This window comes from Canis lupus, chromosome 21 (assembly GCF_003254725.2).
Source record: "Canis lupus dingo isolate Sandy chromosome 21, ASM325472v2, whole genome shotgun sequence".
NCBI lineage: Eukaryota > Metazoa > Chordata > Mammalia > Carnivora > Canidae > Canis > Canis lupus.
The window spans coordinates 2424285-2447009 of NC_064263.1; the positions used below are offsets into that span (position 1 = coordinate 2424285).

The window sequence follows — 22725 nt, forward strand, 5'->3', positions numbered from 1 at the left end:
AATGAGTCAACCAGTAAATTAAAGAAGAAATAAAAAAATACATGGAAGCAAATAAAAATGAAAACCTGACAGTCCACAACCTTTCAGATGTAGCAAAGGCAGTCATAAGAAGGAAGTTTATAGCAATACAGGCCTACCTCAGGATGCAAGAAAAGTCTCAAATATACAAACTAACCTTATACATAAAGGAGCTGGAAAAAGACTGGCAAATAAAGCCTAAAACCAGCAGAAGAAGGGAAATAATTAAGACTAGAGCAAAAATAAATGATACAGAAATAAAAAAAAAAACACAGTAGAACAGATCAACAAAAGTAGGAATTGATTCTTTAAAAGAATCAACAAAATTAATAAACCCCAAACAGATGTATCAAAAAGAAAAAGGACGCAAATAAATAAAATCATGAATGAAAGAGGAGAGATCAAAATCAATACTGTGAAAATATAACAATTATATGAGAATATTATGAGTAACCATATGCCAACAAATTCAGCAATCTGGAAGAAATGGAAAAATTCCTAGAAATGTATAAACTACCAAAACTGAAAAACAGGAAGAGACAGAAAATTTGCACAGACCCATCACCAGCAAAGAAACTGACTTAGGAATAAAAAAAAAAAATCTCCCAAAAAACAAGAGTTCAGGGCCAGATGCCCATGTTTGCCTTGTTTTTTTTTTTTTTTTTTTTTTTTTAACTTTAAACAAATTTTTATTACACAAAGGTTGTCACATAATTGGATATTTTTCTACTTTGTACACAATTATTCTTGCTCTCCACAGAAAGGCTGCTTAACTTTTCATCTGGTGATGGCAAACACTAAAATCCTGCTTTTAACAGAGTAGTAGTAAAATTCCTCAGTTATTTAAGTTGAAAGCAGTACATTGGTACATGGCTCTTGCACTCAGTTATCAGGAATGTACAAATGTCTTTTTATTCAAAAATACAAAATAAATTATCTGTAGGCATGGACAATGACAGCAGTAAACCATTATATGTTGTCAACTGAAACAAATAACTGATGGTTATAGCAATTTTCTTAAACATCAGCCAGCCTTTTCTTCAGTCATTTCCTTCAACTGACTTCTCTTAAGTTATGGTTGAGGAACACAGCCTTGAGCTTCCTCTGGCAAAGCACTATTCTAGGAATCAGAACATGCCACCTCCCATACCACCTCCCGTTCCATCCATTCCACCCATTCCTGGTCCTTCTCTTCTTTAGGAATTTCGGTGACTACAACTTCTGCCATAGTTAACAGAGAGACCGCTCCAGCAGCATCCAATAAAGCAGTTCTTACCACCTTAGTTGGATCAATGATTCCTTTTTCCACCATATTCACAGAATCTCCAAGCATAGCATCATAACCAACTTGTGAGGAACTCTGCATAATTTTCTCAACTATCAGTGATCCTTCAACACCTGCATTCTTAGCAATGGTCATAACAGGAATTTTGAGTGTTCTCTTAATAATTTCAATACCAATTCTTTGATCTTCATTAGCTGGAGTTATTGAATCCAAGGCTGGAATGCACTGAAGCAGGGCACAACCCCCTCCCAGAACAATGCCTTCTTCAACAGCAGCTCTTGTGGCATTGAGGGCATCTGTAACTCTGTCTTTCTTTTCATTCACTTCAACATCAGTTGTCCCACCAACCTTCAACACAGCTACTCCATCTGAGAGTTTTGCCAGACGTTCATTCAGCTTTTCCTTTCATATTCACTAGTTGTGATATCTAACTGCTCAATGATTTCTTGAATACGTTTTTCAATTTGATCCTTGTCACTTTTTCCTTTTAAAAGCATGGCATCATCTTTGGCCACAATGCCCTCTCCAACTTGTCCTAAGTAATGAGGCTGAACATCTTCGAGATTTAGAGTCAATCCTTCTTCCCCAAACACTGCACCACCAGTAGCAATAGCCATATCTTTAAGCTGGTTCTTTCTATTGTCACCAAAACCTGGAGATTTGACTGCCACAACCTGAAGATCAACTTTTAGCCTATTTAAAACAAGTGTACTCAGAGCTTCTCCGTCAACATCTTCAGCAATTATGACCAATGGCTTACGATGAGCGTTGGCAATTTCAAGAGCAGGTACAATGGACTGGACACTAGAAATCTTCTTTTCACTCAATAGTACATAGGCGTCTTGGAATTCACATTTCTGACCTTTGGATGTATTAATAAAGTATAGAGAAATATAACCTCGATCAAACTTCATGCCTTCAATAATTTCCAATTTATTATTCAGTGTTTTTCCATCCTTTACTGTGATGACACCCTTTCTTCCAACCTTTTTCATTTCATCAGAAATGATGTTGCCAACTTATCTCCATTTGCAGAAATCATAGTAACCTGAGCAATTTCTTCAGGGGTTGTCACGGGTTTAGACTGCTTCTTAAGTTCAGCGATTACAGCATCAACAGCTAACATCACAACTCTCCTGATTTCCACAGGATTAGCACCTTTGCTAATCATCTCGAAGCCTTCCTTGGCAACAGAGCGTGCCAAGACAGTAGCAGTAGTGGTGCCATCCCCAGCCTCTTCGTTTGTGTTAGCAACATCTTGAACAAGTTTATATCGATATTTTTAATAATTGTCTTTTAAGTCAATTGAAATTTTTTAATAAATTTATTTTTTATTGGTGTTCAATTTACCAACAAACAGAATAATACCCAGTGCTCATCCCGTCAAGTGCCCCCCTCAGTGCCCGTCACCCATTCACCCCCGCCCCCCACCCTCGTCCCCTTCTACCACCCCTAGTTCGTTTCCCAGAGTCAGGAGTCTTCCATGTTCTGTCTCCCTTTCTGATATTTCCCACACATTTCTTATCCCTTCCCTTCTATTCCCTTTCACTATTATTTATATTCCCCAAATGAATGAGAACATATAATGTTTGTCCTTCTCCGACTGACTTACTTCGCTCAGCATAATTCCCTCCAGTTCCATCCACATTGAAGCAAATGGTGGGTATTTGTCATTTCTAATGGCTGAGGAATATTCCATTGTATACATAGACCACATCTTCTTTATCCATTCATCTTTCGATGGACACCGAGGCTCCTTCCACAATTTGGCTATTGTGGCCATTGTTGCTATAAACATCGGGGTGCAGGTGTCCCTGCGTTTCATTGCATCTGTATCCTTGGGGTAAATCCCCAACAGTGCAATTGCTGGGTCGTAGGGCAGGTCTATTTTTAACTCTTTGAGGAACCTCCACAAAGTTTTCCAGAGTGGCTGCACCAGTTCACATTCCCACCAACAGTGTAAGAGGGTTCCCTTTTCTACGCATCCTCTCCAACATTTGTGGTTTCCTGCCTTGTTAATTTTCCCCATTCTCACTGGTGTGAGGTGGTATCTCATTGTGGTTTTGATTTGTATTTCCCTGATGGCAAGTGATGCGGAGCATTTTCTCATGTGCTTGTTGGCCATGTCTGTGTCTTCCTCTGTGAGATTTCTCTTCATGTCTTTTGCCCATTTCATGATTGGATTGTTTGTTTCTTTGGTGTTGAGTTTAATAAGTTCTTTATAGATCTTGGAAACTAGCCCTTTATCTGATATGTCATTTGCAAATATCTTCTCCCATTCTGTAGGTTGTCTTTGAGTTTTGTTGACTGTATCCTTTGCTGTGCAAAAGCTTCTTATCTTGATGAAGTCCCAATAGTTCATTTTTGCTTTTGTTTCTTTTTGCCTTCGTGGATGTATCTTGCAAGAAGTTACTGTGGCTGAGTTCAAAAAGGGTGTTGCCTGTGTTCTCCTCTAGGATTTTGATGGACTCTTGTCTCACATTGAGTACTTTCATCCATTTTGAGTTTATCTTTGTGTCTGGTGCAAGAGAGTGGTCTAGTTTCATTCTTCTGCATGTGGATGTCCAATTTTCCCAGCACCATTTATTGAAGAGACTGTCTTTCTTCCAATGGATAGTCTTTCCTCCTTTATCGAATATTAGTTGACCATAAAGTTGAGGGTCCACTTCTGGATTCTCTATTCTGACTTTGCTACGGTCACACCATCCTTTGTTACTTTGGGACTTCCCCAACTCTGTTCAGTAATCACTGTTCTTCCCTTTGGCCCCATAGTAATGGATACAGCATTGGCTAGGAGATCTACACCTTGAAGCATTAAGGCTCAGGCATCGTCACCAAATTTTACATCCTTGGCATAGGCCCGAGTGAGATGAGGAGCCAGGGCTCTGGACACTGGCCTGATCTGGCGGAAGCCTGCAGGTAATCGAAGCATTTCTGCAGGACCGTGGCGGAGCATGCGGGCGGCGAGGCGGGCAGGCCGGCGGTGACTGAGGGGCAGAGCCCCATGTTTGCCTTCTATCAAACATTTAAAGAAGAGTTAATACCTGTTCTTCTGAAATTTTTCCAAAAAATAGAAATGGAAGGAAAATTTCCAAGCTCATTCTATAAGGCCAGCATTACCTGACTCCAAAACCAAAGAACCCCAATAAAAGGGATATAACTAGCCTATCCCTGATGAACATGGATACAAAAATTCTCAACAAGATACTAGCAAATCAAATTTAACAGTGCATTAAAAGAGTTATTCACCAGGATCAATGGGATTTATTCCTGGCCTGTGCTGCAGGGGTGGTTCAATATTTGCAAATCAATCAATGTGATACTCCACATTAATAAAAGAAAGGATAAGAACCATATGATCCTCTCAATAGATGCAGGAAAAGCATTTAGCAAAATACAGTATCCTTTCTTTTTTTTTTTTAAAGACTTTATTTACTTATGCATAAGAGACACACACACAGAAAGAGGTGGAGACATATGCAGAGGGAGAAGCAGTCTCTCTGTGGGACGCCTGATGCAGGACTCAATTCCAGGACCCCGGGATCACACCCTGAGCCAAAGGCAGATGCTTAACCACCGAGCTACCCAGGTGCCCCTACAGCAGCCTTTTTCTTTTTTTTTAACATTTTATTTATTTATTCATAGAGACACACAGAGTCAGAGGCAGAGACACAGGCAGAGGGAGAAGCAGGCTCCATACAGGGAGCCCGATGTGGGACTCCATCCCGGGTCTCCGGGATCACGCCCTGGACTGAAGGCGGCGCTAAACCGCTGAGCCACCCGGGCTGCCCATATGGCAGTCTTTATTTATTAAAAAACCCACAAGAAAGTAGAGATAGAAGGAATAATATACCTCAATATCATAAGGGCCACGTATGAAAGACACACAGTTAATATCATCCTCACTGAGGAAAAACTGATGGCTTTTCCCCTAAGGTCAGAAGAATAACAGGGATGTACACTCTCACCATTGTTCAAAATGGTACTGGAAGTCCCAGTGTCAGTAATAAAACAAGAAATATAAGGCATCCAGATAGGCAAGGAAGAAATAAATCTTTCACTATTTGCAGATGAATTGATATTCTATTTTTAAAAGATTTTATTCATTTATTCATGAGAGACACACAGAGAGAGAGGGGCAGAGACACAGGCAGAGGGAGAAGCAGCCTCTATGCGGGGAGCCCGACGTGGGACTTGATCCCCGGTCTCCAGGATCACGCCCTGGGCTAAAGGAGGTGCTAAACCGCTGAGACACCTGGGCTGCCCTTGACTTGATATTTTATATAGAAATTCACAAGTCTCTACCAAATAATTACTAGAACTGATACAGGAATTTAGCAACATCTCAGGGTATACAATCAATATATAGAAGTATTTTGCAATTGTATATACCAATAATGAAGCAGGAGAAAGAGAAATGAAGGAATTGACCTCTTTTACAATTGCACCAAAATCCATATGATAACTAGGAGTAAACCTAACCAAAGAGGTAAAAAAAAAAAAAAAAACCTGTTTGCTGAAAACTACAAAACACTTATGAAAGAAATTAAAGAAGAAACAAATAAATGGAAAAACACTTGATGCTCATGTATTGGAAGAACAAATATTGTTAAAATGTCTGTACTACCCAATGCAATCTACACATTTAATGCAATCTTGATCAAAATAAAGTGAGATCTGGGAAACAAGCCTCAGATCTGTGAGAAAAGAACTCCACACCAGAGAGCAACCTGCAGATGAGACTCTGCCTGCTGGCCTTCTGGACGTGAGCTCCTAACCTTCTATGTAGGGGCTGGGCCTTGGAGGAGGCACCAAAGCTGGATTAACCACAACAGCTCTACCAACGTCAGTCTGTGTGTCTACTAGTACACTCTATTCAGTATATTAATTTCTTAATAAATTTGTCAAAGCAAAAGAAATAATAATAATAATAACATCAGTATTTTTCACAGAGCTAAAACAAATACTAAAATTTGTATGGAACCAGAAAAGACTGCAAATAGCCAAAGTAATGTTGAAAAAGAAAAGCAAAGTAGGAGGCATCACAATCCCAGACTTAAAGCTGTATTACAAAGCCATAATTATCAAGACAGTGTGGTACCCGTGTAAAAACAGACACATAGATCAATCGAACAGAATAGAGAACCCAGGGCAGCCCCGGTGGTGGTGGCGCAGTGGTTTAGCGCCGCCTGCAGCCGGGGGTGTGATCCTGGAGACCAGGAATCGAGTCCCGCATCAGGCTCCCTGCATGGAGCCTGTTTCTCCCTCTGCCTCTCTCTCTCTCTCTCTCTCTGTGTATGTCTCTATGAATAAATAAATAAAAATATTAAAAAAAATAATAGAGAACCCAGAAATGGACCGTCAAATCTATGTATGGTCAACTAATCTTCAAAAAAGCAGGAAAGAACATACACTGGAAAGACAGTCTTTTCAACAAATAGTATTGGGGAAATTGGACAGCCACTTGCAGACAAAAGAAATTGAAGCTCTTTCTTACACCATACACAAAAATAAATTAGAAATAGATGAGAGACCAAAATATAGGACAGGAAACCATCAAAATCCTAGAGGAGAAAACAGCGACCTCTTTGACCTCAGCTGCAGCAAATTCTTTCTAGAGAGGATTCTAAAGGCAAAGGAAACAAAAGCAAAGGTGAACTACTGGGACCTCATAAAGATTAAAAAACAAACAAACAAAAAAGCTTCTACATGATGAAGGAAATAATCATAAAAACTACAAGACAACCTACAGATATTTGCATGACATGGGATAAGGGGCTAGTATGCAAAAAATCTATAAAGAACATATCAAATTCAATACTGAAAACCAAAAAACGCAATCAAGAAATGGGCAGAAGACGTGAACAGATATTTCTCCAAAGAAGACATACAAATAATAATTACATACGTAATACATACATACATTCATACATATAAATGACTAAGAGACACATACAAAAAATGCTCTATGTCACTCAACATTAGGGAAATACAAATCAAAACCACAGTGAGATACCACATCACACCAGTGAGAATGGGGAAAATTAACAACTCAGGAAACAATAAATGTTGGAGAGAATGTGGAGAAAGGGGAACCCTCTTGCAGTGTTGGTTGGAATGCAGACGGGTGCAGCCACTCTGAAAAAACAGTGTGGATGTTTCTCAAGAAGTTAAATATAGTTACCCATGAACCAACAATTGTGCTATGCGGTATTTATTCAAAGGATATAAAGATTCTGACTCGAAGGGGCATTTGCACCCCATGTTTGTAGCAACATTATCATCAACAGCTAAATTATGGAAAGAGCCCCAATGTTCATTGACTGATGAATGAATAAAGAAGGCGTCATATTTATATACAATGGAATATTACTCAAACATCAGAAAGAATGAAATCTTGCCATTTGCAATGATGGAGCTGGAACTACAGTATATTATGCTAAGGAAAATTAGTCAGAGAGAGACAAATCCATATGAATTCACTCATATTTGAAATTTAAGAAACAGGGATGCCTGAGTGGCTCAGTGGTTGAACATCTGCCTTTGGTCCAGGGCATGATCCTGAAGTTTCAGGATTGAGTCCTGCATTGGGCCCCCTGCATGAGGCCTGCTTCTCCCTCTGCCTGTGTCTCTGCCTCTCTCTCTCGCTCTCTGTCTCTCATGAATCAATCAATCTTAAAAATAAAAAGAAATTTAAAATTAATTTTAAAATTAATTAATTAATTAATGTTCAGAGAGGGGAGAGGGGCAGAGGGAGAGAGAATTTCAAGTTGAGCATGGATCTGAGGCGGAACTTTATCCCAGGACCCTAGGATTACAAGCCGAGCTGAAACCAAGAGTCAGATGTTTAACTGACTACACTACCTATGTGCCTATATTTTTGTGAAATTTTTAAAATTAGTGTAAAATATACATAAGGTTTACAGCTCAATCATTTTTAATATATAAAACACTTATTAAATAATAATCTAGATCCAGATACAACATACCATTAGTATCTCAGAATTGTAATCCATTTTTAACTGATAAATATTATAAGCACTCTAGATTCTTGTTCATTCACGAACTAGAATTTGATAGATGCAGAAGTATATGACCAAAATCCAAACAGAAATTTATTTTTTTCAAGATTTTATTTATTTGAGAAAGAAAGCAAGAGAAAGAGAGAGAGTACAGAGGGAGAGGGAGAAACAGACTCCCCAATGAGCAAATATCCTGAAATAGGACACCTAACTGACTGAGCCACCCAGGTGCTCCTCCAAACAGAAATTTAAACAATTAACAGACAATTCATGGAAGAGGAAATTCCTTTTTTAAAAGATTTTATTTATTCATGAGAGAGAGAGAGGCAGAGACACAGGCAGAGGGAGAAGCAGGCTCATCACAGGGAGCTTGATGTGAGCCTTGATCCCGGGACTCCAGGGAGAATTGTTATAATAAAAGTGTTATATATAAAAGGAAAGTGATTCTATTTTTATTGTGGGGAAAACTGCACAATATCTCTACCACTTACAATGATCTCATTGCAATCTTCCATAATTTGCTACTAATTTAGTTCTATCTACTTTTAAATTTCTCAGAAAAGGTGTTTTATTTTGTTTTGTTTTGTTTTGTTTTAGATTGCACTATATCCTACAAATTTCTTTATTTACCATTTTTTTAAAAAACAGTTGTTCTCAAGTCTTTGTTTTCTTTCTTAACAAACTGTATCCTTTAGTAATTCTAATCCATTAGCCTTAGACTGGAGGCAGTGAATTTATTAATTTTATATTTTTAAAAATGTTTTACTTCACAATATTGAACCAAATTTAATTACAAAAACAAATCTAGGTACAAAAGCCAGTATATGGTTGTTTTGTTTTCCAATTTCTGCCATTATTGAAAAACTTTTGCATGTAATTTGCACCTTTTTATCTCATAGTATTAATCCTAAAAAAATAAACATTTCAGATTTGTAGTTTAATGGTTCTCTGCGTTCCTAAAATTAATCTACCTTTAGTTTATTGAATTTACCTCTTATAGAATTCTCATTAAAGTTTGGCTGGAGATTTTAATTCTATTGTCTTTTTTAACTTAATTTTATTTTCTTGAAAATTTTATCTATACTTTGGGTGATTTCCTCAAATAATTTTCCAATTTATGAATTCTTTCTTCGGCTCTTAATTCATTATGTCTAATAAGTGTTGAATACAAGAAAATACTTTGTTTATAATATTTTTTTAAATTGATTTTTCCTTTGCCAAATGACCTTATTCTTACTTTATTGGTTCTATTCAAATCATGTCTTCTATTAATTTTAATATATATTCTTTGTGAAGCTTTTTTCCCCTGAATGGTCTATTTTTTTCACCTCTTAAAAGTGTGATATTTTAATTGTAAAATTCGTTCCCTTTAGAAACGTTTTCAATACATGATTTGATGCCATGGATTCTAATATAATTCTCATTAAATACTTTCTACTTGAATTTCATTTACATTTGCCTGTGTATGTGCTCATATATTTTGTCATTTCTTTTAATCTCAGAATTTCAGTGCCAAGAGGGCAACATGAAAAGTCCCAACATCTGTGTACAGTATGAGCTGGGGTTTCCACTTTTTAAATTATGACTCTTTTAAAACTCACAAATGAAGCTCAAGTCAAGGGCACATTACATGTTGCATTCTCAAACAAGAAGACAGAATTTTTCCAGTTCTATATTAGAGATAATTACTAATTATCTTATCTCTAATTGATAATTAGTAATTATCAATACTTCCTAATTCTTTGATTCATCGAAAAGACCAGTTATAGTTCCCTTGTACACACAAGGCCAATATCCTTGATTAGGGTCCCAATCCAATTTTAGGAACCTGAGTCCTAGAGAATATGAAGTGCACAATTTCCATACTTATCTAAGTCATTCAGTTTCAATTTCTACTTTTTGTTCTTTTTAGTCATTTTTCACTTTTGGTTCCTAGGGCTCTCTCTTTCTTAATCTTCAACTTTACTATATATTTAAAAATTACTTTTTATCCCAATTCACATGTTTATAGTGGAGATAGAGCTTGGTATAATAATCACTACTATATTGATGAGAAATCTGATGAGAATGTCTATCTATAGGAAACTTATTAAAAATTTCCTGAAGTACTCATTTTATAATACAACTATGCATATACTTATATCTTAATAAAATACATTTTTAAAAAGTTCTACTTAGAATTAAAGAGGTCTTCGAGTCTTCTTGACCAGATTGTTAATTTATTTTTCTTAAGTGTTACACATAGTTTATAATCATGTACGGTATACAAGTGCCAAAAGATATAAATGCCAGGAACATATGGATATTGTCATTTATGTTGGAGTTAACATTTTGGTGCTGCTACATGTACATCTGTTTATAGCAGATGCAACTTAATATTACTTTTAACTAAAATCCCCAGAAAAACAAATATAACAGTAAGTAAAAATCTGTCATTCTCTCTTCAGTATTTATACCAACAAGGGAATGTTCTTTTCAAATATAATATTTCCAAATGGCAGATTTAAATAAACATGTTTTCGCTAAATTTTATAAAATTGGATTTATTTAAACCTTGTTCAGTATCAGTTATTCATAATGTATATACCAATGCATCAAGTCTGAATGACAGAAATCTCATTTCTTTTTGTATAAGCATACCTCAAATACTGTGGATTCAATTCCAGATGACTGTGATAAAATGAATATGGTAGTAAAACAAATTAAATGATTTTTTCGTTTTTCCTACATTATAATGTGATCTATTAAGTGTGTAATAGTTTTATTTTTAAAGTGTAGATACCTTAATTAAAAACATACTTGAGTGTTAAATGATACTAACCATCATCTGAGCTTTTAAGGATTCCTAATCGTTTTGTTGGCAGTAGGTCTTGCCTTGATGTTGATGGCTGCTAACTGATCAGGGTGTTGGTTGTTGAAGGCTGCAGAACTGTGGCAATTTCTTAGCATAAGGCAGTGGTAAAGTTTGGTATATAGATGACTTTTCCTTTCACTAAGATTTCTCTGTGGCATGAAATGGTGCTTGATAGCATTTTGCACAGAGTAGAACGTTTTTCAAAATTAGAATTTATCTTTTCAAGCTCTGAGCTGCTTCATCAACTAAGTTTTTGTAATATTCTAAATCCTTTGTTGTCATTTCAATCATCTTCACCACATCTTCACCATGGGTAGAAAGAAAATCACTTTCTTTGCTCATCCATTAGAGGCAACCTCTCATCTGTTCAAGTTTTTTCATGAGAGTATATCAATTCAGTCACATCTTCAGGTTCTTTTTCTAATTCTAGTTATTCTGCTATTTCTACCACATTTCCAGTTATTTCCTCCACTGAAGTCTTGAATCCCTCAAAATCATCCATGAGGATTGGAATCAGCTTCTTCCAAACTCCTGTTAATGCTGGCATTATGACCTCTTCCCATGAATCACAAATGTTCTTAATGGCATCTAGAATGGTGAATCCTTTCCAGAATATTTTCAATTTACTTTTCCCAGATCTATCACAAGAATCACTATTTATGGTAGCTACAGTCTTATGAAATGTATTTCTTAAATAACAAAAATTGAAAGTCAAAATCGTTCCTTGATCTACAGGTTGCAGAATGAGTATTGTACTAGTAGGCATGAATACAACATTAGTCTCATTGGATATCTCTCTCTGAGTTTTTGTATGACCAGACTCATTGTTTATAAGCAGTAATATTTGAAAGAAACTGCTTTTTCGTGAGCAGTAAGTCTCAAAAGTGAGCTGAAAATATTCAGTGAACCATGTTGTAAACAGATATGCTGTCATGTAGGCTTTGCTGTTCCATTTATTTATAGAACACTACAAAGTAGATTTAACCTAATTCTTAAGAGCCCTACTACTTTTGGCATGGTAAATGAGAATAGGCTTCAACTTAAATTCACTGGCTGCATTAACTCCTAACGAGAAGGTCATCCTGTTCTCTGAAACTTTGAAGCTAGGCATTGACTTCTCCTCTCTGACTATAAAACTCCTATATGGCATCTTCTTCCAATAGAAGACAGTTTCACCTACATTAAAAATCTATTGTTTAGTGTAGCCTCTCTTACTAATTATCTTAGCTGTATCTTCTGGATAACTTCTTGCTACACCTTACACTGTTATGTTAAGTCTTCTTTCCTTAAACCTCACGAAACAGTGTCTGCTCATTTCAAACTTTTCTTTTGCAGCTGTATCTCTTTTAGCCTTCATAGAATTGACAAAGTTAAGGCCATACTCTGGATTAGTCTTCAGCTTAAGGAAAAGCTGAGGATGGTTTGATCTTCTCCTCAGACAATGAAAACTTTTCCCATATCAGCAATAAAATTGTTTTGCTTTCTTATCATCCATCTCTAGAGCAGCACTTTTAATTTCCTTCAATAAATTTTTCCTTTGCATTCACTATTTGGTGAAAGGGACTTGGTTTTCAGCTTATCTCAGCTTTTGACATGCCTTCTTCACTAAGCTTAATCATTTCTAGCTTTGATATAAAGTAAGAGATATGGGACTCTTCCTTACACTTGAACATTTAGAGGCCATTGTGGGGTTATTAATTGGCCCAACTTCAATATGGTTGTGTGTCAGAAAATACAGGGACCCAAGGATAAGGACAGAGACAGAGGAATAGCTGGTTGGGGGAGCAGTCAGGACATACACAATATTTATCAATTAAGTTTGCTGTCTTATATGTACATGGGCCCACAAAACAGTTATAATAGCAACATCAAAGATCATTGATCACAGATCACCAGAAAAAAGATAATAATACTGAAAGAGTTTGAAATATCACAAGGATTGCCAAAATGTGTCACAGAGACACCTTTGATGTTGGAAAAATGATGCCAATACACCTGCTTGACACATTTGCCATAAACCTTCAATTTAGACAAAACAACAACAAAAAAACAAAACAAAAAAAACAAAACCCAAAATAAACCTCAACATTTGCAAAGTATGATAAAGCAAAGCACAATAATATGTGGTATGCTTGTAATTTTTATAAATAACATAAGGTAAATACAACTTGTAATTAGTATTTAATGTCATTTAAATACATTTTATTAAATATTTAACTATGTTAATGTATCTAGCTATGCCATTTATATATTATTTTTCTAATTTTGTAATTGGCTTTTTCTTTAACTGTTTTGAATTAAAAAGAGTTTAAAAGAAAACCTTAACAAAACAGAAAGAGCAAACATATCCTAAATATGTGGCTATTTACCTCATAGTTAAACAATCATACACTAAATAAATTATGTTATTTTCATTTAATGGGGTATAATAAAAACATGAAAAATCACATTTCAAATAATTACAAAGTGTCTGTAAACATAAAAACCATTTAACCTCTCAGACAAATTCTCTATTTATATATACTGAAATATATCATTTCTCACCTATTAGACATAAAAGATCTGACAACATATTCTGTCGGCAAGAATGTAATGAAAGAGGCACCCACACACAGATGGTGAGATTGAAAAATGGAGGGAAATTGGCTATCTTTAACAACATTATGTATACAGTCACCTTTAAATCAGCAATTTCTTTTCTAGAAATCCATATGAAATGGCATATATACAATATACATTCTGGCATTACTTTCAATAATAAAAGACTAAAGTCAACTGTTTATCATGATAGAACTGGATGAATAAACTGTGACTTATATCTGTATAATAAAATACTATTCAGCTATAAAAAGAATGAGAAAGATCTCTACTTAAATGAAATGATCTCCAGAATATATATATATATACGCATGTACAACATATGCATATATATTATATATATAGTATATATACACATAACCACTATATATATACACTAATATAATACTGTGTATGTATATATACTAAACACCAGAAAGAATAGTCAAAAGCCAGTAAAAATGATTACCTATGGGGGGAAGAAGAGTTCAGGGATAGAATAAGTCTTCCTCAAATACTGTATATATCTTTATGTAGTTGCTGTGTCTTATATGCTTTACATTACATAGTATTTTACATAATTAGAAAAGAAATTGCATGAAACAATTCCATAGAACTGTAAACAATAGACAATTTTGTATCAGCATGGTGACAAAACTACCATACACAAAAATTGCTTTCAGTGACTTAAAGCGGACTATTTTAAGAAGAAAATTTCAAAAAAATGTTTTAAAGATTTTATTTATTTATTCATGAGAGACACAGAGAGAGAAAGAGAGGCTGAGACACAGGCAGAGGGTGAAGCAGGCTCCATGCAGGGAACCCGACGACGTGGGACTCGGTCCCACGTCTCTAGGGTCATGCCCGGGGCTGAAGGCGGCACTAAACCGCTGAGCCACCCAGGCTGCCCACAAAAATACTTTAATGGGCTGTCCGTAGATTTAGTGTTTGTAGTAATACTAGTATTGTTTATTGCTATTAGCAGTGGAATATTAGATCAAAAAATTTAATAAACAAAACTCAAGATATTTAGCATAAGAATACATACGATTGAAGATATTTGTCAAAAACATTGTGATCTTAAATTTATATTGGATTGGAAATAAAAAAAATTCATATATACATATATTCCTATAGATTTTGGCTCTCTTTGACTTATTAAAAATTCACCATAGACTAGTTTACAATTCACATATCTGATTCAGCACTTTACCACCCCTTCACACTCCGTCCCACACTTCACCAATGAAGCTAGGACTCCAGGGACTTGAGAGAACTGAGGACAAGGTTAGCATGTGATTGCTTTTTCCACGATAATGTCTGAAGTAGATGAACAGTGTTATGGCATCTAGGATATGGCTGCCCTCCCTTAAATGGTGCACTCTCTGGTGTCAAGTGTTAGCTAGACTTTGGTGTCTTTGTAATTTTCTCTTCTGGTTGTCTGTCATTTCTCTGTTTTGTACTAATAGTCTGACAATGCCTCTGTATGGAGGGCATCAAACTATTGAATTTTTCACTGAATACAAATAGCACTTAGAGGGAAAAGCCTGGGTGAGGTGCTCCTCAACTCCTTTCAACTCCAGCACTTCTAGGTATACTCCTCTCAGTTTCTTTTTCTGAGGATTCAATTATTGCCTAATTTTATTAGGTCAAAGACCAATAAAATGGGTCTTCATTGCCCATCTGATCTCCAGGAAATCCTTGAGAACTGGCTGCTCAACTCTCACTTCTCCTTCCTTGGTGCTATCTCTCTCTTTTTCTCTTTTCCATCCCCTAGTTCAAGGAAGATCAATAAACACATTGGCAATCAGATACCCTAGCTGAGATTAAGATTCCAGGCTTCTCTTCTTTTAGCCATCCTCTGCTTTTATAACTGATACCTTTGGGTATCCCTATTGTTTGATCTCTTGTTCTTCCCTCTGATATTGTTGAAAAAGATTGATAAAATAGTTGCTTTTCTGAAGAAAATTATCTGTCCACATTGTTGATTTATATCTTTACAGAATACGGGTACTGAAAAATACTTTGTCTTCAAATCTGTGTTCATAAAGACAATCCCAGGATAGAAGGAAAAGTCACACTCAATATTTTCTTACAATAACTATGAGTATGATAAACACTAAATTTGAACTAAAAAAGTATTGTTTGAGAAAACTGATTAAAAGAGACAAATATATAAAAATAAAGTTCAATTTTACATTAAGAAACTTTGAAAACCGGTTAATATAAATGTGTATTTTGAAAATACAACTACAAAGTTCTAGTAAAGAAAATGTGTTTGCCCAATATAAGCATAATTGAGATAAAGACTGTAAAACTTTGATAAAGATTATGTAAAGCTGTGAGTGCTATGCTGAAGAGGACTTAAAGTGGGAATTTTCTCTTTAGTGTGTTTTTAGGAGCCATGAATGATGGAACGTGTTCTTCTATGGTTTGTGATGAAGTAAAATCAAAGAGGAGAATATACAATACATTTTGCTTCAAAAGACATATTCATTGAGATTTAAATTGAAAATTGTATTTTATTTTTGTATAATGACCACTAAGAAAAATTCCTAAAATTTCTCCCTTCCTGCTTTTATATAATATGTGACATTGTCCTGCAGAATTTTCTTCTATTTTGTTGATAAATCTATGTTTTTACTTTTTATTTTTTTATTATTAAAGCATGGTAACATTTCTTTGTCTTACTCCTGTGCTTCTTCATCAAAGAGAATACACACTTTTAGCTCCAACTAAGAATGAAATTTAAATGATTAGCTCTTATTGTTTAGTTGCTGAAGTTTTCAGTTCAGATTTAAGCATTTATATCATTAAAATTACGTATTCTACTAGACAAAGGGTGGTAAAAAAAAAGTTCAATGTGTTTCACGATGATACTAATTAAGATCACAGGAAAAGATTTCAGAATTTTACTGTATATTATTTATGTCTAACAGAAATCATCTCCTAAAGAAAGAATTGCCCATTACCTTTTAGTTCACAAGACAGGTCTTTTTATTTTTAAAAGTAATTAGTTCATTTTGGTAATGATTTTCTTAACTATCATCTATAGATCCTATCAAGATTACTTTTTAACTCACCATTCCCATGCTTTGTTTTAGGTGTTTTTGTCAATGGCTTTCACCATAAGTACTCAGATAGTATTTGAGTGAATCAAGAATTGTGCGTTATTAATTCACCCTAACTCAGACTATTCATGCAAATCTGCTAACCAAATCACCTAAAAAAGATACTCTCTTCTCTATTTTACTGATAATATTGGACTTGATTTTTTTCTTTCTAAATTGCTTTTTGTTGTGTTCCCCAAAGAAAAATTTCCCCCTTTTCTTTTTGAATATCTTCCTAGATGTATGATCAAATATCTAATTTCTTCCTAAATTCCTTTAAGAAAGTTCTTTTAACACCTGGAATTGATTTATTTAAACAATTTGGTTAATTTAAACACTACATGCTTTCAAATACAACTTGAAAACCAAGTACTTAGTCTTTTTAGGAAATACACTAGCATGTTTCCTAAAAGCACCGTTTTACATTTAGAGTGTTAAATGTCATTTCTTCTAGCCTCTTCTATTTTGGATATTTCTTTAAACCTTTAACAGGGCTGGGAATTTTGTTTCTTCAAAAGAACTACCTTATTCTCCATATTTCTACACAAACAAGATATCTGATTATGTTTCTAAGTAAAATAATACACTTGAAGTGTATTATTAAAAAAAATCTTTGTACTTCTGGATAATCATGGAATTATATAGCATAAATAATTCTTAACAAAATTTCATAATATTTATTAAATATTTTAAAGTGCCAGATAATGAACTAGAATCCATGATTTTTAAAACTAATTGGGGTGCCTGGGTGGCTCACTTAGTTAAATGTCTGCCTTTGGCTCAGGTCATGATCCCAGGGTCCTGGCATTGAGCTCCGCATTGGGCTCTCTCTTCATTGGAGAGCCCGCTTCTCCTTCTCTCTCTACCTGTCACTCTGCCTACTTGTGTACTTTCTCTTTCTCTGTCAAATAAATAAATAAAATAATTTTCAAAATTACATAAAGTGGTATAAAATATGATATTCTATATGGGTATGAAGGATGGCTACTTGGATAAAGAAGGCTTACAAAATTGGGACAGGTTCCTAATACACGTTACATTTAGTTAGTTTAATTTCAAGAAGAAATAGAAGTTTGCCAAGTTAATTTGTAGGATCAGAAGTTTTTCCAAGCAGGAGTAAACAGGTATGAATTCATGGAGTTGTAAGAAAACATGCACATTTAAGCACTGCCAGTAGTTAGGTATAGCATAATGTAATGTGCAAAGGTTATGTGTAGAAGATATCAATATAGGAGAAGACAAATCAAGTAAGAATAAAATCTAAATGAAAGGTGAGTAACTTGGATTTTACCTTGATTTCTAGTCAGGGGATGACAAAAACAGTTATGTTTTAGAAACTTCAAAGCAATGGTAACAGGAAGAATAAATTAGAAGCTTAAAATCATGGATATTCAGAAAACAGTTAGAGGATATTTTGATAGGCCAACCAAGCCATAATGAAGACCTGAATGGAGGCATTGACAATGAGTATAAAGATGAATGGATAGATTCAGGAGGCAAAAAGAAGTAAAATTAATGAGTTTTCATCTATTAGACATGTAAGTAAGGAAGAGGATAACATTTTTAGACTGACATGGGCAGCACAGTGAGTAGTTAAGCTATTCTGAAGTTAAATAAAATTTAAGGTGAGGATAGTCAATGTTATACAAGGAATTTTATGTAAAATGAATAAATAAATAAATACAGTACAAAATTAACTATATAAGTTTAGAATTTGTATAATTCAGTTGGGATAATGAGATTCAGAGCTATCCACATATTGGTGGTAGCTGAAACCAAAAGTGTAAATGGGATTACCTGTATCAATGGTATATTGTAGGAAAAGAAGAAAATTGAGCACAAAATCTTGGAGAACAATATTTTAGGGCAATTAAGAAAAGAAATTTAGCAAAGAAGTTAGAAACAAATATTCAGATATAAGAAGAGAACTGGAGAAACTAATATAATGAATGCTAAGACAGAAGACAATTTTAAGAAGACAGGAGTAGATGACCAATGGTGACAAATGTACCAGGAGTTTCAGTAACAAATCACTGGACTGAGTGATAAAAAGTTATTCTGATCTGGGTGGGACCACGTATTTGGAATATTAATTAGAGGAATAACTTCTATCTGGTTTCTGAAATAGTTTCCAAGGAATGACTTGGAGTCCTTGCCATTTCTGAATTAACCCCCCCCCTTTTTTTTTTTACAAATTTCTCTTTCATAGAAAATATCAGAGATTTCATTAGTGCTATACAAGCAGCAAAATGAGAGAAGTTGATAGAAAATCTCTATTACTTCTAGATGTGTAAGAACATCTTTGATGAAAGATTAGGTTCAGGTTAAATGTTATAGAGATAGTATAAAGTTTTGAATATTGTAACCAAACAATTAAATAAACCCAACTGCATGAGGATAATGGTTGAGTGGGCATTTACTAGTTATTAATTCAACAAATCATTCACTGTCTTCAGTGTGACAGGCCCTGTTATAGATACTTCCATACATATATAAATGATAGAGACTCTATCTCATTATCTAATGGTAAACTACTATAGGTTAGTTGAATTTACTACTTTCTGCTACCATGCTAAATTATTTTTTTCTGACTGCATTTATAGGACAGTAAGACTAATTGTAGAGATTACACTTTAGAACATATGTCAGCTCTCTGTTGTAATAGGTTACTATTACTAAGGCAAAATGTGACACATTTATTGGGGAAATACTTGCATTGATGACTAAATAAAGGAATCTATCTACTTTAAAAATATTGAAACCTATGAAAGGACAAATATTATGTTTTTTACTTGTAATTTCCCTTGTTCAAGGGCCCAAAACTCTTGGAAGACATCCAAGGCATGATGGGGATCTAGACTTTATTTAACAGAAAAATAGAGAAAAAAAAATCCCTTGTTATATGACTCACCATGTTATAGCATTGCTATACTCTTATAATGTCACTTGGTTTGAGTAGCTGCATTTTTATCCATCATTTATTACTAAATTATTATTGAAAAAAAGATGACTGTGTGAAGCCACTTTGCCAGCCAGCCCCCAAAGGAATCTTTACTGGGAACTATTCTTTTGATAAACAAATAGTTCCTATACACTATAACAGTGAGGTACAGAATTCAGTAGTGTTGCATTCATCTTCATTATCAAGTAGCATGGTAACAAAATAATGAAAGTAGCATTTGCTTGAATTTGATTCTCTACATATGATTTGCCATGTCAAATGCTCATTTTCAAAATAATAGTATTATATGAGCAGTGGCAAATACTATTGGAAATTACTTTTTGGGCAAGGAAATAGATGACTATAACCTGGGAGAAAAGAGATAAGGGCCTTTTTCATAACTTCAGGAGATATTCTGATACCTGACATTTTCTTTCATTTACCCTCATCCTACTTTTTCTTAAGTCAAATTTTGCCTTCCATTTAATCCTCTTCTCTATGTTTCAACATCTTTACATTTATATTTTATATAACTATATTTGTGGATTCCCTGTTGAAATCCCCATGGTAAAGTTGGCAATATTAGGTTCTTTTCCTTCTTGAATTGTGATTATTCAAAGGAAATTGCTGAGTGTTTGTGGGGTAACAATTTATGGCATGAATTGCCACATAAATGCTGGTCATATTTATGTAGTAAAATATATAACATTTAAAAAAATAATAGTATTAAAATATTGAAATATTAACGTGGTGAAAAAAAGCAAAGTTCCCACATTTCAAAAATATGTACTTACTAATGAAAAACATTTATTACAGTTTAAAAATAAAGTTACTTTGGCAAATACCTTATGATTTCACTCATGTGTGGAATCTCAGGAACAAATACATAAAAGGGAATAAAAGAGAGAGAGAGAGCAAGACTCTTAACTGTAGAGAACAAACTGAAGGTTACCAGAGGAGAGACTTTTCCTATCGTAGTTTGAACTCTAAACATCTGACCTCTTCCCGTGCCTCCCTCCTCTGTGTTTTCAAAGAGCTATATTCTCCTTCCTGTCAGTAAAGTATTTGTATTGTACATATACTAGGGTTCCTTCACAGGCAGTTGCTAAAAAACTATGAACATTCATAATACATTAAACTTCAAGTTTTATTTTATTTATTTATTATTATTTTTTAAAACTTCAAGTTTTAAAATACATTGGAGCTGGGGCACCTGGGTGGATCAGTTGGCTAAGTGTTTGACTCTTGGTTTTAGCTCATATCATGATCTCAGGGGGCCTGGGATAAAGTCCAATGTCAGGCACCATGCTCAGCAGGGAGTCTGCTTGGGATTCTCTCCCATTGCCCCTCCCCACCCCCGTGCATTCTCTCTCTAAAATAAGTAAATAAATCTTTAATAAATAAATACATTAGAGATAACATCATTGCAATTATATATATAATTATAATATTTATGCAAGGTATAGACATCTTATAAGGATATACACACAATTCCTATAGCAGGGGAAAATACTATAATGCCTGGATAAATAATTTAACTAGTTAAATATATATTTTAATTTATAAATAACATAACATTAAAACTTATAATGTGTAATTTGTAAAATAGTAAGTCATTTGCATAATAATGCCCTATATTTATATAGTGATTTAGCTATTATGTACTTTCACTACAAACTGCTCTTCAACTAGTAGAACCTGGTTTTGGACTTTTGGGTTAGTGCTAATATGACAAAAGATGGACAGCCAATTGTCCTGAGAGTAGTCTAGATGATTTGTTGAAGAATTTTCAAAACATAAACAGTATTTGTAATCTGGGCAGTCTGACCAACTAATGGATCTACCTGAAGCGTTAGAAAGAGACAGGGAAAGCCAAGTTTAGAAATGAAGGATAATATGCAGAGCTCATTAAGGAAAACAAAACAAAACAAAAAACTAAAAAAATCAAAACAAAAAAACATGATCTTATAACATTCTGTATTTTACTATTTATATAACACATATAATTTAAAAGAATGAAAGATAGTTTCAGAAATAACAGTGTCTTAGGAATTATTGCTGGAAACTCTTATTTCCTTAAGCTCAATATAGTAAGACTTATAGATTTAACTTCCTAAACTGAATAGGAAAAAATTGGAGAAGGAGACAAACCATGAGAGACTCTTAACTCTGAGAAACAAATTGAAGGTGCAGGGGAAGCAGGGGAATGGGGTAACTGGGTGATGGGCATTAAGAAGAGCAACTAATTTGATGAGTACTGATGTTATATACCATTGACAAATTATTGAAAACTACTTCTGAAACTAATGATGTACTATGTTGGCAAATTGAATTTAAATTAAAAAATAACTTTCTTAAAAGCTCTTAAATTCATCTTTAAAAACTCTATTTCCTCTATCCTCATTTGAAGTACCAGCATATCTTGCCTGGGTTGACATAATAACCTAAGAACTGACATTCATATGTACAATAGCTTCATAAAGTATTTTCTTCAAATAGCAACACAGTCTTTTCAAAATATGAATTTTACTACATTCTCTGATTTCCATTGTTTTCTTAATATCATCTAAAAAGTCTTTCACATCTTCTCTTAAAATCTTGTGTTCCTGATTTTAATCCCTCTTTTCACCCTCTGTATATGTTTCCTTTGTTCAAAAGATATCCTGCCATTACTTTGACATGGATAGCAGAGAATGTTAGTGACTATGTATTAGTTCCCATTTCCCCAATGAATGGAACCCTACTTTGTAACTGTCACATTTCTCATCACGAACTTGACATTTAGTAGCCTTTCTTGCAGTTATAGAATTTGAACAATAATCTAATATGAAATATAGTGGAACTTCTAGTAAAGTCTTCTTTAAAGCAAGAGAATAAGTCTTTTTTTTTTTTTCTCTCTCTTTCTCTTTCTCCATAAC

The 22725-nt window shown here is 34.4% G+C and overlaps 1 protein-coding gene and 1 pseudogene across 3 annotated transcripts in view; both read right to left on the reverse strand.

Moving 5' to 3' along the window:
* The window catches only part of CNTN5 (contactin 5), a 1295471-nt gene that overhangs the window by 1125631 nt on the left and 147115 nt on the right, over positions 1 to 22725 (reverse strand). The gene's annotated exons all lie outside the window — the stretch shown is intronic.
* On the reverse strand, positions 1138 to 4235 carry LOC112643174 (60 kDa heat shock protein, mitochondrial-like; annotated as a pseudogene).